We start from the raw sequence: 14,084 nt of genomic DNA, 5'->3' as shown, positions 1-14,084 counted from the left end.
GGGTATGATGTTTCTGTGATAAAAATTGTTGCATCAAACAAAACTCAAAATTTACTCCAGGTGGTATTTCCCCACCCCACCCCCTATTTTTATTTTAACATCAAGCACAAAAGTGACACAAAATATTTCTGCTCTCCTGATACACTGAACTTTGGGCATAAGTGGAAGGTGAATTAGAAAGGCATAGTTTTGTACTTGAGTACCTAGATTGGTGGAAATGAGTTTTCCACTTAAATTTGACTCATTTCAAGGCAGCCAAATATCATAGTCTCCTGGTTACTGTATTTTAAATTATTTTTAACTTAGCAGAGATACTGTTTTGGTGAAAATATTTTATGTATCTCCTTTGTTGACTGAAAGAGTTAAAAATAGACTAAAAAAATGAACCCCTGAACTTCACCCCCAATGCCTTATAGAGAAAAACAGAGAGAATATTTAGAGGCTCTGGCAAAAGGAAGTGGAAATTTGAACAATCACCTCAATAATTCATCCAAAAATGATTGAGAATGTTTATTCTGTTCTTAAATCTTTATTGTCTGGCCGTATCATAGGTTAGATTGACCTGGATTTTCTAGACAAAAGCCTGAAATCTTCCCTTAACTTTGTCTTTGGGAACATGGTCTGTAAGTACCAAGTCATCACTATGGGTAACTATTTGTTGAAAAGACGTCATTGCATGACATTGCGTTAGCTTTGGAGTTACAAATGTATTCTCCTGTGATTTAAAAGGGGATTGTAATGGACTCATAAGATTGTACAATTTCAATACTTGCAAGGAATTTAGATATGATCTATTTCAATCCTCTACCCCTTCCCCTGCATCATTTTAAAGACGAGGAAACTGAGACCCAAGGATTTTTTTCAAAGTTTCACAGCTTGTACATAAACTCCACTGTTAAAGTCACGATATTTCATACTTCTTGTTTATTTTCTAAAATGGCCCAGTGGAGGAAAAAGAAGCTTTTGCCTATCAGTTTGAATTTGGTCCTAATTATGTTTGGCATCATAATTTTCTTCCATAAAAATTTACAGAATAAGAGGATTATAACCTCAAAACCTTCCAAGAGTGAATTCACTTAACCTTGTTGAAAGGTACTGATATTATATACCTACGAGAGACATGGGCTAAGTGAAAAGACTTTATCTTAAGTGATAGCAACACCCCAAGCCATGCAGAAAAACAGATATGGAAAACTGCAAGTTGATTCTAAAGCAAATCAAGTGAAGTAGCTTCTACGGACATATAGTCAGATAATAAAACTCAAAAAAATAATGTATGCTCTTTTCTGTTTTCAAAGGAACTAGGAAATCTCCTTTCAACTTTGCATGCGGTATGGAGATGCACAAAAGTCCCAAATATTTGTTAGTAATAAATTGGCTGACATATCTATAGGTTTAAATCTTTTATTGGTTACTGATTAACTTAACTGCTCTGCCTGACAAAACTTCATAATAAATAAGCCAACCAGTGAGTGCTTCGCAGTCAAACCAACTTTGTTTAAAGGACTATCACTAAAGCATGATTTACGCGCTAATGAATTTTGCAATCAGCATGTGGTGATGTACAAGTTCCAACATGAATCTAAAATGTACAAATCCGAAGACACTGAAGTTATTAAAAAATCACACCACAATGCAACTAATTTTAATTAAAAAGAAATATATCACATTCATACTTAGCAGTGACATTATGGCATATGAGGAGGATAACTCAGAGTTACTTTCTGAACACATCCTAACAAAACATGGCTTTTGTTGCTTTGAAGGTTAATGATTCCTTTTCGAGATCAAATTACTCGCAACACTGACTCAAATCAAGAAAAAAAAAACCCAAATAAGAAACTATATTTATATGTACATGTAAGCCATGTAAATAGATAAGGTGTTTGACGATGGTATGTCAGTAAGAAAAGTTGCTGCAGATCTTTTTTTTTCAACTTGACCAAATTCTTCTTAGAAAGCCTGTATAAATCACTGTTTTCTTCTGCCTCTCTTTCAATTAATTAAATTGTTGACAGTGAAATTGTAACAAAGTAGCTTTAGTATAAAAATGATTCCCAGCTCTTTCTATATGAAACTTAAAAAAAAAAATCTTGAAGAACTTAAGTTTTAAACATCTGTCTGGACAGATGTCAAAATGCACAGTGTTACACCATTATGCTGTGTAAGTTATCTGACACTGTGTTATTACTCTTCAGTTAAATATTCACAGTGAGATTTTATGATCTTTTTTAAAAAAATTTATTAATTTTATTTATTTTTTTAATTTTTGGCTGTGTTAGGTCTTCATTGCTGCGCGCAGGCTTTCTCTACTTGCGGTGAGCGGGGGCTACTCTTTGTTGCGGTGTGAGGGCTTCTCATTGCGGTGGCTTCTCTTGTTGCGGAGCACCGGCTCTAGGCACGCGGGCTTCAGTAGTTGTGGCACGTGGGCTCAATAGTTGTGTCTCGCGGGCTCTAGATCGCCGGCTCATTAGTTGTGGCGTACAGGCTTCGTTGCTCCACAGCATGTGGCATCTTCCCCGACCAGGGCTCGCGCCCGTGTCCCCCGCATTGGCAGGCGGATTCTTAACCACTGCACAACCAGGGAAGCCCTGTGATCTTTTCAAAAGAAAACGTCCATGAGAGAATAAGCTCATCTTGCACAACATAATAAGCACTTTAAATGAATGAATCCCAGAGTAAACAATGAAAAATAACTTTCTGTGCTAGTTTTTACATCTTATTTCAGTTACCTAGGATTTTTCTATTGGGATTTTAAAAATCATTCAATGGCATGCAATGGGTGTGATTTTATTAAAACTTACAGTATTAATTTTGAATATTTCTCTGGAAAAAGAATTTTATTGAAAATCTTACATATAAATAGTGGAGACAATTACATCTGGAAATAAAATATGGCCCTGCTGAATCCTACTTGTTGTGGAATAAATATTACAGTACAATAAACAATATTTTTCAAGAAATGAAAGACGAAAACTATCATGATATTATAAACGTAACAGTAATTTAGTAAGTAAGACTTTACTGAAAGGAATACTTAGACCCAGACCCTGAGATGCTGGGATGTTATTTCATCCTCTGTTCTCCCCTACTCCACATCCCGCAGCTTAGATTCAGTTAGCATGCTTGATGAATATGTTCACATTAGAATTATAACTGCCTGAAGAAAAACTTTTTAATGGTTTTAAAGTGATTAAGGGAGCAAAACCACTCTTCTCTCCTTAAAATTTACTAGCCCTCTTTGCACTAAATACATCACACAAACAACCACAATTTCCTTATATGCTAGGAAGAATTCTTCAACAAAACACTGTAATTCTGTGCCAAAGAGACTAGCAATAGCATGAGCATCTCGCTGTTTACTTAATGAGATGTGAATGGAAGTGTGAAGGTGAAAAGACAGATTCTAGGTTAGAGGATGGCGAGGTGAGACCGATCCTTTAGCACAAGGGAAAAACCCTTGGAGACGCCATGTCTGAAATAAACAGAAATCTTTCTTTCTTCCTCCCTCCCTCCCTCCCTTCCTTCCTTCCTTTACTTGGGGAGTCCTCCCTGTCTGCCTTTAAAATTCTAAGGTGGATTAATTAGCTCTCAAAACCATCAGATTTGACATTGATAAACTGAAGTGGCTTAGCTTTGGAAAACATCAGCTTATGGTTTTATTTCCTTTGTAGCAAATGTTTAGTGATACCCTGGTCTCTGGGTTGCATGGCATAATATACCCACTATCCACATCACTGCCCTTGTTTTCATCATTAAATGAAACTGAAGGAAACTGGTGCTGAGTTGTCAAGAAATCTCAGGGACAATGACATGTCATTGCCCCATTTCTCCTTCTAAATCCTTTGTACCTATTCATGAAGGTCGAATGAGATTATGTCTATGAACCCACTAGAAACTGTAAAGCACAAACATGAGAACAGATGATGCCAATGGGGATTAGGATGCTGCCCGACAATTTATTCATTTTTAGACCAGAAATCTGGTAGCGGCCTTACATTTTCTGATTATTATATGGTCTTGAGTAATGTAATTTGCACCGAGATAAACTATAGTTAGCCATTTACTGGCATTCTAAAGCATTCTCTTGTGATTCCTCTTCCACTATTGTCTAGAATCATTTAGCTAATACAAGAAAAAATAATTTTTTTAACCTTGTAAATTTTCCAATCCACACTTCCCAGATTAATTAGAAAATTGCCCCAATCTCTCTTTTCCCTTCCCTGATATGTAGCACTCGCAGAAAGAAGATGCTAATTTGATGCAGAAGCTGCTTAAAATCAGTCAAAATAAATCCTGTTCCAATCTTGTGCACATTAAATGATTGTCCCTGATCAAAATGGGAGTGGGGCTGACAAGGAGGGGAAGAGAGGAAGTTTGGACTTCTCACCCAACCTCATTTCCAACCAGGTAAAAATGGAGTTCGAAAGGCCCAAATTCTTAGCAGATTTGCACAGCACAGTAATAGCCTTTATGCTTGGAAATTTATGGGCCATGGACAGTTTATAAGAAACGATGTAGTTCATCACAGAGCCAGACTGATGGAGCACATGGGAGCGTTCTGCACAGGAAGTTGGGTTTTGGAATAATACTTACTTTGATAGAGTTGTTTTGTTAGCTAAGTAAAACAGTAGGGAAGCCAATGGCCACTTAGGCTTCAAACGTAAATATATATTTATAAGTCACCCAGCTGCCTAATTGAGAGCCTTAGTGTTTTCACTAAGTATATCTTCACCAGAAAGCAGTAAAAACAACAATATCATCAACAAAACCCCAGTCTCCGCATAGATTCATTTAATCAGTCTTTGATAGTTTGGAGATCATTAAATGATGTCTAAATGCTTCTGTCTTAAAGTCAATGGGTGGGAAGATGGGTAGAAAGATGCTTTTTTTCTTTTTTTTCGTGAGGGCATGTTCTTTTGTATTTAAGGTGCAAAGACATAAGTGAAGCCTTAAGTTACACTCCGGGTCGCCGAGGGCTATTATCAGAGATTTGAAATTGTGGCTCTAAGGACTCCTGATGGGGAGAGCTGGGGGGATCAGAGGAGCAAGTGTTGGGTGTACAATTGTCTGGTGCTTTCAGGTTTCACAGAAGAAGGTTAAGTAGGAGGTGGCTTGTTAAATTTGAGCAGAGAACTGGAAAATAAGATTTCACACTCCTGAGATGGGGAAAGCTGGTGAGTTTGGAGTTTGTCTGGGAGATTTGAAAAAGGTCGGGTGTGCTAAAGTGTTTCTCAAATTGTATTTCAGTGCTTCTGAAATGAGAAAAAGTAGGTGCTATAAAGGGCCCAGAGACATTCAGTCAAGTCAAGCGTCCTAGGTAAATGGGCATTTTCAAACTCAAATAATTATTTGGCACGTGGAAAGTAAATGCACAGCCTCTCTTTCTGCTTGGCTGGACCTCCTGGAATTCAGGCCACACTAACGATATTTTGCTACTGTGTCTTCTCTTCAATCTTCTCTTTCTGTTCTCAAGCCCCTTTCTCCTCTTTATGGCCATGGCTTTCATGATTTCTCTCTTTTGCTTTGAGACCTTGAGCTGGAGTTGGACTGCAAGTGGCAGCAGGGGAGTCCAAGACAAGGGTGCTACTCTAAGTTCTGCTTCTTCATGTGACCTGACAACAGGACACTTGCCTTTCTTCCTGGAGGAAGCAGGGAGTGAGGTTCCTGAGGTCTCCCCTAGAGCTGACGTTAGATGAGCTTATACTTGGTCTTTTTTTCTTATGGAAGTATAGTTGATTTACAGTGTTGTGTTAGTTTCAGATGTATAGCACAGTGATTCGGTTATACATCTATATGTATATATCTATTCTTTTTCAGATTCTTTTCCCTTATAGGTTATTACAAACTATTGAGTATAGTTCCCTGTGCTATATAGTAGGTCCTTGTTAGTTATCTATTTTCTATATAGGAGTGTATATATGTTAATCCCAAACTCCTAATTTATACTCCCCCTTCCCTTTTGGTAACCATAAGTTTGCTTTCTATGTCTGTGGGTCTAGTTCTGTTTTGTAAATAAGCTCATTTGTATTTTTTTTAAGATTCCACATATAAGCGACATCATATGATATTTTAGACTTGGTCTTGTTACTTCACTTCTCCCCTGCTCTCCTAGAACAGCTGGGACTCTCTTTCTTAACTGCTTTTTAGAAAAATTATTCATTACTGTTATTTGACCAGCGCTTTATAGCTAATTCTCTTTTCCAATTGTTTTTCTAATTTTTTTTTAACTTCTAGTTTTAGTTGTATTCTGCTTGCTCTTTCGTTCCCTTTTGTGAGACTAATTTTACTTTTGTATTCTTATATAATATAATGTGCTGCCTCTTCAAGTATTTATTATTTTCCCCTTTTCCTTGAGGTTTTATCTTTTCTTGCCTAATACAGCACTAGACACATTTTAACCCTTTATAAATATTTCTTGATTGATTGGTTTAATAAGACTCCTCGTGTTTCAGACTTCCCATCTCCTTGTTTCGGCTTTGGACTCTGGGTCATCTCCCGTGTTTTTGGAACTGTAGTTAAAGCCATCCTTCACCTCCTATAATATGCACACAGTTGAAGATTGCAACTATGCAATCTCTAGTAGTAAATCCTCTATTCTTAGGGGGCTGACTTAAAGGATGACTCAGTCTCATTCCTCCTGCTTCCATCCAAAATGAACAGGAAACATAAAAGGCATTCAGGGGCTTCCCTGGTGGCGCAGTGGTTGAGAGTCCGCCTGCCGATGCAGGGGACATGGGTTCGTGCCCCGGTCCAGGAAGATCCCACATGCCGCGGAGCGGCTGGGCCCGTGAGCCATGGCTGCTGAGCCTGCGCGTCCAGAGCCTGTGCTCCGCAACAGGAGAGGCCACAACAGTGAGAGGCCCGCGTATTCTCTCTGTATGACAGACTCTAGGCCCAACCATCTCACTACAAATATCTCAATTTCGTTTCTTTTTAAGGCTGAGTAATATTCAATTGTATATATGTGCCACATCTTCTTTATCCATTCGTCTGTTGATGGACACTTAGGTTGCTTCCATGTCCTGGCTATTGTAAATAGAGCTGCAATGAACATTTTGGTACATGACTCTTTTTGAATTATGGTTTTCTCAGGGTATATGCCCAGTAGTGGGATTGCTGGGTCGTATGGTATTTCTATTTTTAGTTTTATAAGGAACCTTCATACTGTTCTCCATAGTGGCTGTATCAATTTACATTCCCACCAACAGTGCAAGAGGGATCCCTTTTCTCCACACCATCTCCAGCATTTATTATTTCTAGATTTTTTGATGATGGCCATTCTGACCAGTGTGAGACGATATCTCATTGTAGTTTTGATTTGCATTTCTTTAATTATTAATGATGTTGAGCATTCTTTCATGTGTTTCTTGGCAGACTGTGTATCTTCTTTGGATAAATGTCTATTTAGGTCTTCTGCCCATTTTAGGATTGGGTTGTTTGTTTTTTTTGTTATTGAGCTGCAAGAGCTGCTTGTAAATCTTGGAGATTAATCCTTTGTCAGTTGCTTCATTAGCAAATATTTTCTCCCATTCTGAGGGTTGTCTTTTGGTCTTGTTTATGGTTTCCTTTACTGTGAAAAAGCTTTGAAGTTTCATTAGGTCCCACTTGTTTATTTTTATTTATTTATTTATTAATTTATTAGTATTTATTTTTTATTATTTTATTTTTTTCATTTTAACATCTTTATTGGAGTATAATTGCTTTACAATGGTATGTTAGTTTCAGCTTCACAACAAAATGAATCAGTTATATATATACATATGTTCCCATATCTCTTCCCGCTTGCGTCTCCCTCCCTCCCACCGTCCCTATCCCACCCCTCCAGGCGGTCACAAAGCACCGAGCTGATCTCCCTGTGCTATGCGGCTGCTTCCCACTAGCTATCTACCTTACGTTTGGTAGTGTATATATGTCCATGCCTCTCTCTCGCTTTGTCACAGTTTACCCTTCCCCCTCCCCATAGCCTCAAGTCCATTCTCTAGTAAGTCTGTGTCTTTATTCCTGTTTCACCCCTAGGTTTTTCATGACATTTTTTTTTCTTAAATTCCATATATATGTGTTAGCATACGCTATTTGTCTCTCTCTTTCTGACTTACTTCACTCTGTATGACAGACTCTAGGTCTATCCACCTCATTACAAATAGCTCAATTTCGTTTCTTTTTATGGCTGAGTAATATTCCTTGTATATATGTGCCACATCTTCTTTATCCAGTCATCCGATGATGGACACTTAGGTTGTTTCCATCTCTGGGCTATTGTAAATAGAGCTGCAATGAACATTTTGGTACATGACTCTTTTTGAATTATGGTTTTCTCAGGGTATATGCCCAGTAGTGGGATTGCTGGGTCATATGGTAGTTCTATTTGTAGTTTTTTAAGGAACCTCCATACTGTTCTCCACAGTGGCTGTATCAATTTACATTCCCACCAACAGTGCAAGAGGGTTCCCTTTTCTCCACACCCTCGCCAGCATTTATTGTTTCGAGATTTTTTGATGATGGCCATTCTGACTGGTGTGAGATGATATCTCATTGTAGTTTTGATTTGCATTTCTCTAATGATTAGTGATGTTGAGCATTCTTTCATGTGTTTGTTGGCAGTCTGTATATCTTCTTTGGAGAAATGTCTATTTAGGTCTTCTGCCCATTTTTGGATTGGGTTGTTTGTTTTTTTGTTATTGAGCTGAATGAGCTGCTTATAAATTTTGGAGATTAATCCTTTCTCAGTTGCTTCATTTGCAAATATTTTCTCCCATTCTGAGGGTTGTCTTTTGGTCTTGTTTATGGTTTCCTTTGCTGCGCAAAAGCTTTTAAGTTTCATTAGGTCCCATTTGTTTATTTTTGGTTTTATTCCCATTTCTCTAGGAGGTGGGTCAAAAAGGACCTTGCTGTGATTTATGTCATAGAGTGTTCTGCCTATGTTTTCCTCTAAGACTTTGATAGTTTCTGGCCTTACATTTAGGTCTTTAATCCACCTTGAGCTTATCTTTGTGCATGGTGTTAGGGAGTGATCCAATCTCATACTTTTACATGTAGCTGTCCAGTTTTCCCAGCACCACTTATTGAAGAGGCTGTCCTTTCTCCACTGTACATTGCCTCCTTTATCAAAGATAAGGTGACCATATGTGTGTGGGTTTATCTCTGGGCTTTCTATCCTGTTCCATTGATCTATATTTCTGTTTTTGTGCCAGTACCATACTGTCTTGATTACTGTAGCTTTGTAGTATAGTCTGAAGTCAGGACGCCTGATTCCTCCAGCTCCGTTTTTCGTTCTCAAGATTGCTTTGGCTATTCGGGGTCTTTTGTGTTTCCATACAATTGTGAAATTTTTTGTTCTAGTTCTGTGAAAAATGCCAGTGGTAGTTTGATAGGGATTGCATTGAATCTGTAGATTGCTTTGGGTAGTAGAGTCATTTTCACAATGTTGATTCTTCCAATCCAAGAACATGGTATATCTCTCCATCTATTTGTATCATCTTTAATTTCTTTCATCAGTGTCTTATAATTTTCTGCATACAGGTCTTTTGTCTCCTTAGGTAGGTTTATTCCTAGATATTTTATTCTTTTTGTTGCAATGGTAAATGGGAGTGTTTTCTTGATTTCACTTTCAGATTTTTCATAGTGTATAGGAATGCCAGAGATTTCTGTGCATTAATTTTGCATCCTGCTACTTTACCAAATTCATTGATTAGCTCTAGTAGTTTTCTGGTAGCATCTTTAGGATTCTCTATGTAGAGTATCATGTCATCTGCAAAGAGTGACAGCTTTACTTCTTCTTTTCCGATTTGGATTCCTTTTATTTCCTTTTCTTCTCTGATTGCTGTGGCTAAAACTTCCAAAACTATATTGAATAAGAGTGGTGAGAGTGGGCAACCTTGTCTTGTTCCTGCTCTTAGTGGAAATGCTTTCAGTTGTTCACCATTGAGGACGATGTTGGCTGTGGGTTTGTCATATATGGCCTTTATTATGTTGAGGAAAGTTCCCTCTATGCCTACTTTCTGCAGGGTTTTTATCATAAATGGGTGTTGAATTTTGTCAAAAGCTTTCTCTGCATCTATTGAGATGATCATGTGGTTTTTCTCCTTCAATTTGTTAATATGGTGTATCACGTTGATTGACTTGCGTATATTGAAGAATCCTTGCATTCCTGGAATAAACCCCACTTGATCACGGTGTATGATCCGTTTAATGTGCTGTTGGATTCTGTTTGCTAGTATTTTGTTGAGGATTTTTGCATCTATGTTCATTGGTGATATTGGCCTGTAGTTTTCTTTCTTTGTGACATCCTTGTCTGGTTTTGGTATCAGGGTGATGGTGGCCTCGTAGAATGAGTTTGGGAGTGTTCCTCCCTCTGCTATATTTTGGAAGAGTTTGAGAAGGATAGGTGTTAGCTCTTCTCTAAATGTTTGATAGAATTCACCTGTGAAGCCATCTGGTCCTGGGCTTTTCTTTGTTGGAAGATTTTTAATCACAGTTTCAATTTCAGTGCTTGTGATTGGTCTGTTCATATTTTCTATTTCTTCCTGATTCAGTCTTGGCAGGTTGTGCCTTTCTAAGAATTTGTCCATTTCTTCCAGGTTGTCCATTTTATTGGCATAGAGTTGCTTGTAGTAATCGGTCATGATATTTGGTATTTCTGCAGTGTCAGTTGTTACTTCTCCTTTTTCATTTCTAATTCTATTGATTTCATCCTTCTCCCTTTTTTTCTTGATGAGTCTGGCTAATGGTTTATCAATTTTGTTTATCCGTTCAAAGAACCATCTTTTAGTTTTATTGATCTTTGCTATCGTTTCCTTCATTTCTTTTTCATTTATTTCTGATCTGATTTTTATGATTTCTTTCCTTCTGCTAACTTTGGGGTTTTTTTGTTCTTCTTTCTCTAATTGCTTTAGGTGCAAGGTTAGGTTGTTTATTTGAGATGTTTCCTGTTTCTTAAGGTAGGATTGTATTGCTATAAACTTCCCTCTTAGAACTGCTTTTGCTGCATCCCATAGATTTTGAGTCATCGTGTCTCCATTGTCATTTGTTTCTAGGTATTTTTTGATTTCCTCTTTGATTTCTTCAGTGATCACTTCGTTATTAAGTAGTGTATTGTTTAGCCTCCACGTGTTTGTATTTTTTACAGATCTTTTCCTGTAATTGATATCTAGTCTCATAGCATTGTGGTTGGAAAAGATACTTGATACAATTTCAATTTTCTTAAATTTACCAAGGCTTGATTTGTGACCCAAGATATGATCTATCCTGGAGAATGTTCCATGAGCAGTTGAGAAAAATGTGTATTCTGTTGTTTTTGGATGGAATGTCCTATAAATATCAATTAAGTCCATCTTGTTTAATGTATCATTTAAAGTTTGTGTTTCCTTATTTATTTTCATTTTGGATGATCTGTCCATTGGTGAAAGTGGGGTGTTAAAGTCCCCTACTATGAATGTGTTACTGTCGATTTCCCCTTTTATGGCTGTTAGTATTTGCCTTATGTATTGAGGTGCACCTATGTTGGGTGCATAAATATTTACAATTGTTATATCTTCTTCTTGGATTGCTCCCTTGATCATTGTGTAGTGTCCTTCTTTGTCTCTTCTAATATTCTTTATTTTAAAGTCTATTTTGTCTGATACGAGAATTGCTACTCCAGCTTTCTTTTGGTTTCCATTGCATGAAATACCTTTTTCCATCCCCTTAGTTTCAGTCTGTATGTGTCTCTAGGTCTGAAGTGGGTCTCTTGTAGACAGCAAATATATGGGTCTTGTTTTTGTATCCATTCAGCCAATCTGTGTCTTTTGGTGGGAGCATTTAGTCCACTTACATTTAAGGTAATTATCGATATGTATGTTCCCATTCCAATTTTCTTAATTGTTTTGGGTTCGTTATTGTAGGTCTTTTCCTTCTTTTGTGTTTCTTGCCTAGAGAAGTTCCTTTAGCAGTTGTTGTAGAGCTGGTTTGGTGGTGCTGAACTCTCTCAGCTTTTGCTTGTCTGTAAAGGTTTTAATTTCTCCATCAAATCTGAATGAGATCGTTGCAGGGTAGAGTAATCTTGGTTGCAGGTTTTTCTCCTTCATCACTTTCAACATGTCCTGCCACTTCCTTCTGGCTTGCAGAGTTTCTGCTGAAAGATCAGCTGTTAACCTTATGGGGATTCCCTTGTGTGTTATTTGTTGTTTTTCCCTTGCTGCTTTTAATATGCTTTCTTTGTATTTAATTTTTGACAGTTTGATTAATATGTGTCTTGGCCTATTTCTCCTTGGATTTATCCTGTATGGGACTCTCTGTGCTTCCTGGACTTGATTAACTATTTCCTTTCCCATATTAGGGAAGTTTTCAACTGTAATCTCTTCAAATATTTTCTCAGTCCCTTTCTTTTTCTCTTCTTCTTCTGGAACCCCTATAATTCGAATGTTGGTGCGTTTAATGTTGTCCCAGAGGTCTCTGAGACTGTCCTCAGTTCTTTTCATTCCCTTTTCTTTATTCTGCTCTGCATTAGTTATTTCCACTATTTTATCTTCCCGGTCACTTATCCGTTCTTCTGCCTCAGTTATTCTGCTATTGATCCCATCTAGAGTATTTTTCATTTCATTTATTGTGTTGTTCATCACTGTTTGTTTCATCTTTAGTTCTTCTAGGTCCTTGTTAAGTGTTTCTTGCATTTTGTCTATTCTATTTCCAAGTTTTTGGATCATCTTTACTATCATTATTCTGAATTCTTTTTCAGGTAGACTGCCTATTTCCTCTTCATTTGTTAGGTCTGGTGGGTTTTTATCTTGCTCCTTCATCTGCTGTGTATTTTTCTGTGTTTTCATTTTGCTTATCTTACTGTGTTTGGGGTCTCCTTTTTGCAGGCTGAAGGTTCGTAGTTCCTGTTGTTTTTAGTGTCTGTCTCCAGTGGCTAAGGTTGGTTCAGTGGGTTGTGTAGGCTTCCTGGTGGAGGGTACTAGTGCCTGTGTTCTGGTGGATGAGGCTGGATCTTGTCTTTCTGGTGGGCAGGTCCACGTCTGGTGGTGTGTTTTGGGGTGTCTGTAGACTTATTATGATTTTGGGCAGACTCTCTGCTAATGGGTGGGGTTGTGTTCCTGTCTTGCTGGTTGTTTGGCATAGGATGTCCAGCACAGTAGCTTGCTGCTCGTTGAGTGAAGCTGGGTGCTGGCGTTGAGATGGAGATCTCTGGGAGATCTCCAGTGCAGCTGGGAGGCCTCTTGTGGACCAGTGTCCTGAAGTTGGCTCTCCCACCTCAGAGGCACAGCACTGACTCCTGGCTGCAGCACCAAGATCCTTTCATCCACACGGCTCCTTAATTTGGGATGATTCGTTGTCTATTCATGTATTCCACAGATGCAGGGTACATCAAGTTGATTGTGGAGCTTTAATCCGCTGCTTCTGAGGCTACTGGGAGAGATTTCCCTTTCTCTTCTTTGTTCTCACAGCTCCCAGGGGCTCAGCTTTGGATTTGGCCCCGCCTGTGCGTGTAGGTCGCCGGACGGCGTCTGTTCTTTGCTCAAGCAGAACGGGGTTTAAAGGGGCCGCTGATTCGGAGGCTCTGGCTCACTCAGGCCGGGGGTGGGAGGGGCACGGAGTGCGGGGCGGGCCTGCGGCGGCAGAGGCCGGCGTGACGTTGCACCAGCCTGAGGCGCGCCGTGCGTTCTCCCGGAGGAGTTGACCCTGGCTCCAGTGACCCTGGCAGTGGCGGGCTGCACAGGCTCCCCGGAAGGTGGGTGTGCATAGTGACCTGTGCTCGCACACAGGCTTCTGGGTGGCGGCAGCAGCAGCCTTAGCGTCTCATGCCCGTCTCTGGGGTCCGCGCTTTTAGCCGCGGCTCGCGTCCGTCTCTGGAGCGCCTTTAAGCAGCGTTCTTAATCCCCTCTCCGCGCGCACCAGGAAGTAAAGAGGGAAGAAAAAGTCTCTTGCCTCTTCGGCAGGTCCAGACTTTTTCCCTGGACTCCCTCCCGGCTAGCCGTGGCGCACTAACCCCCCGCAGTCTGTGTTCACGCCGCCAACCCCGGTCCTCTCCCGCGCTCCGACTGAAGCCGGAGCGTCAGCTCCCAGCCCTGCCCGCCCCGGCAGGTGAGCAGACAAGCCTCTTGGCC

This window comes from Delphinus delphis, chromosome 12 (genome assembly GCF_949987515.2).
Source record: "Delphinus delphis chromosome 12, mDelDel1.2, whole genome shotgun sequence".
In the NCBI taxonomy this organism is placed as follows: domain Eukaryota; kingdom Metazoa; phylum Chordata; class Mammalia; order Artiodactyla; family Delphinidae; genus Delphinus; species Delphinus delphis.
Note: the sequence above shows the minus strand (reverse complement) of the source record.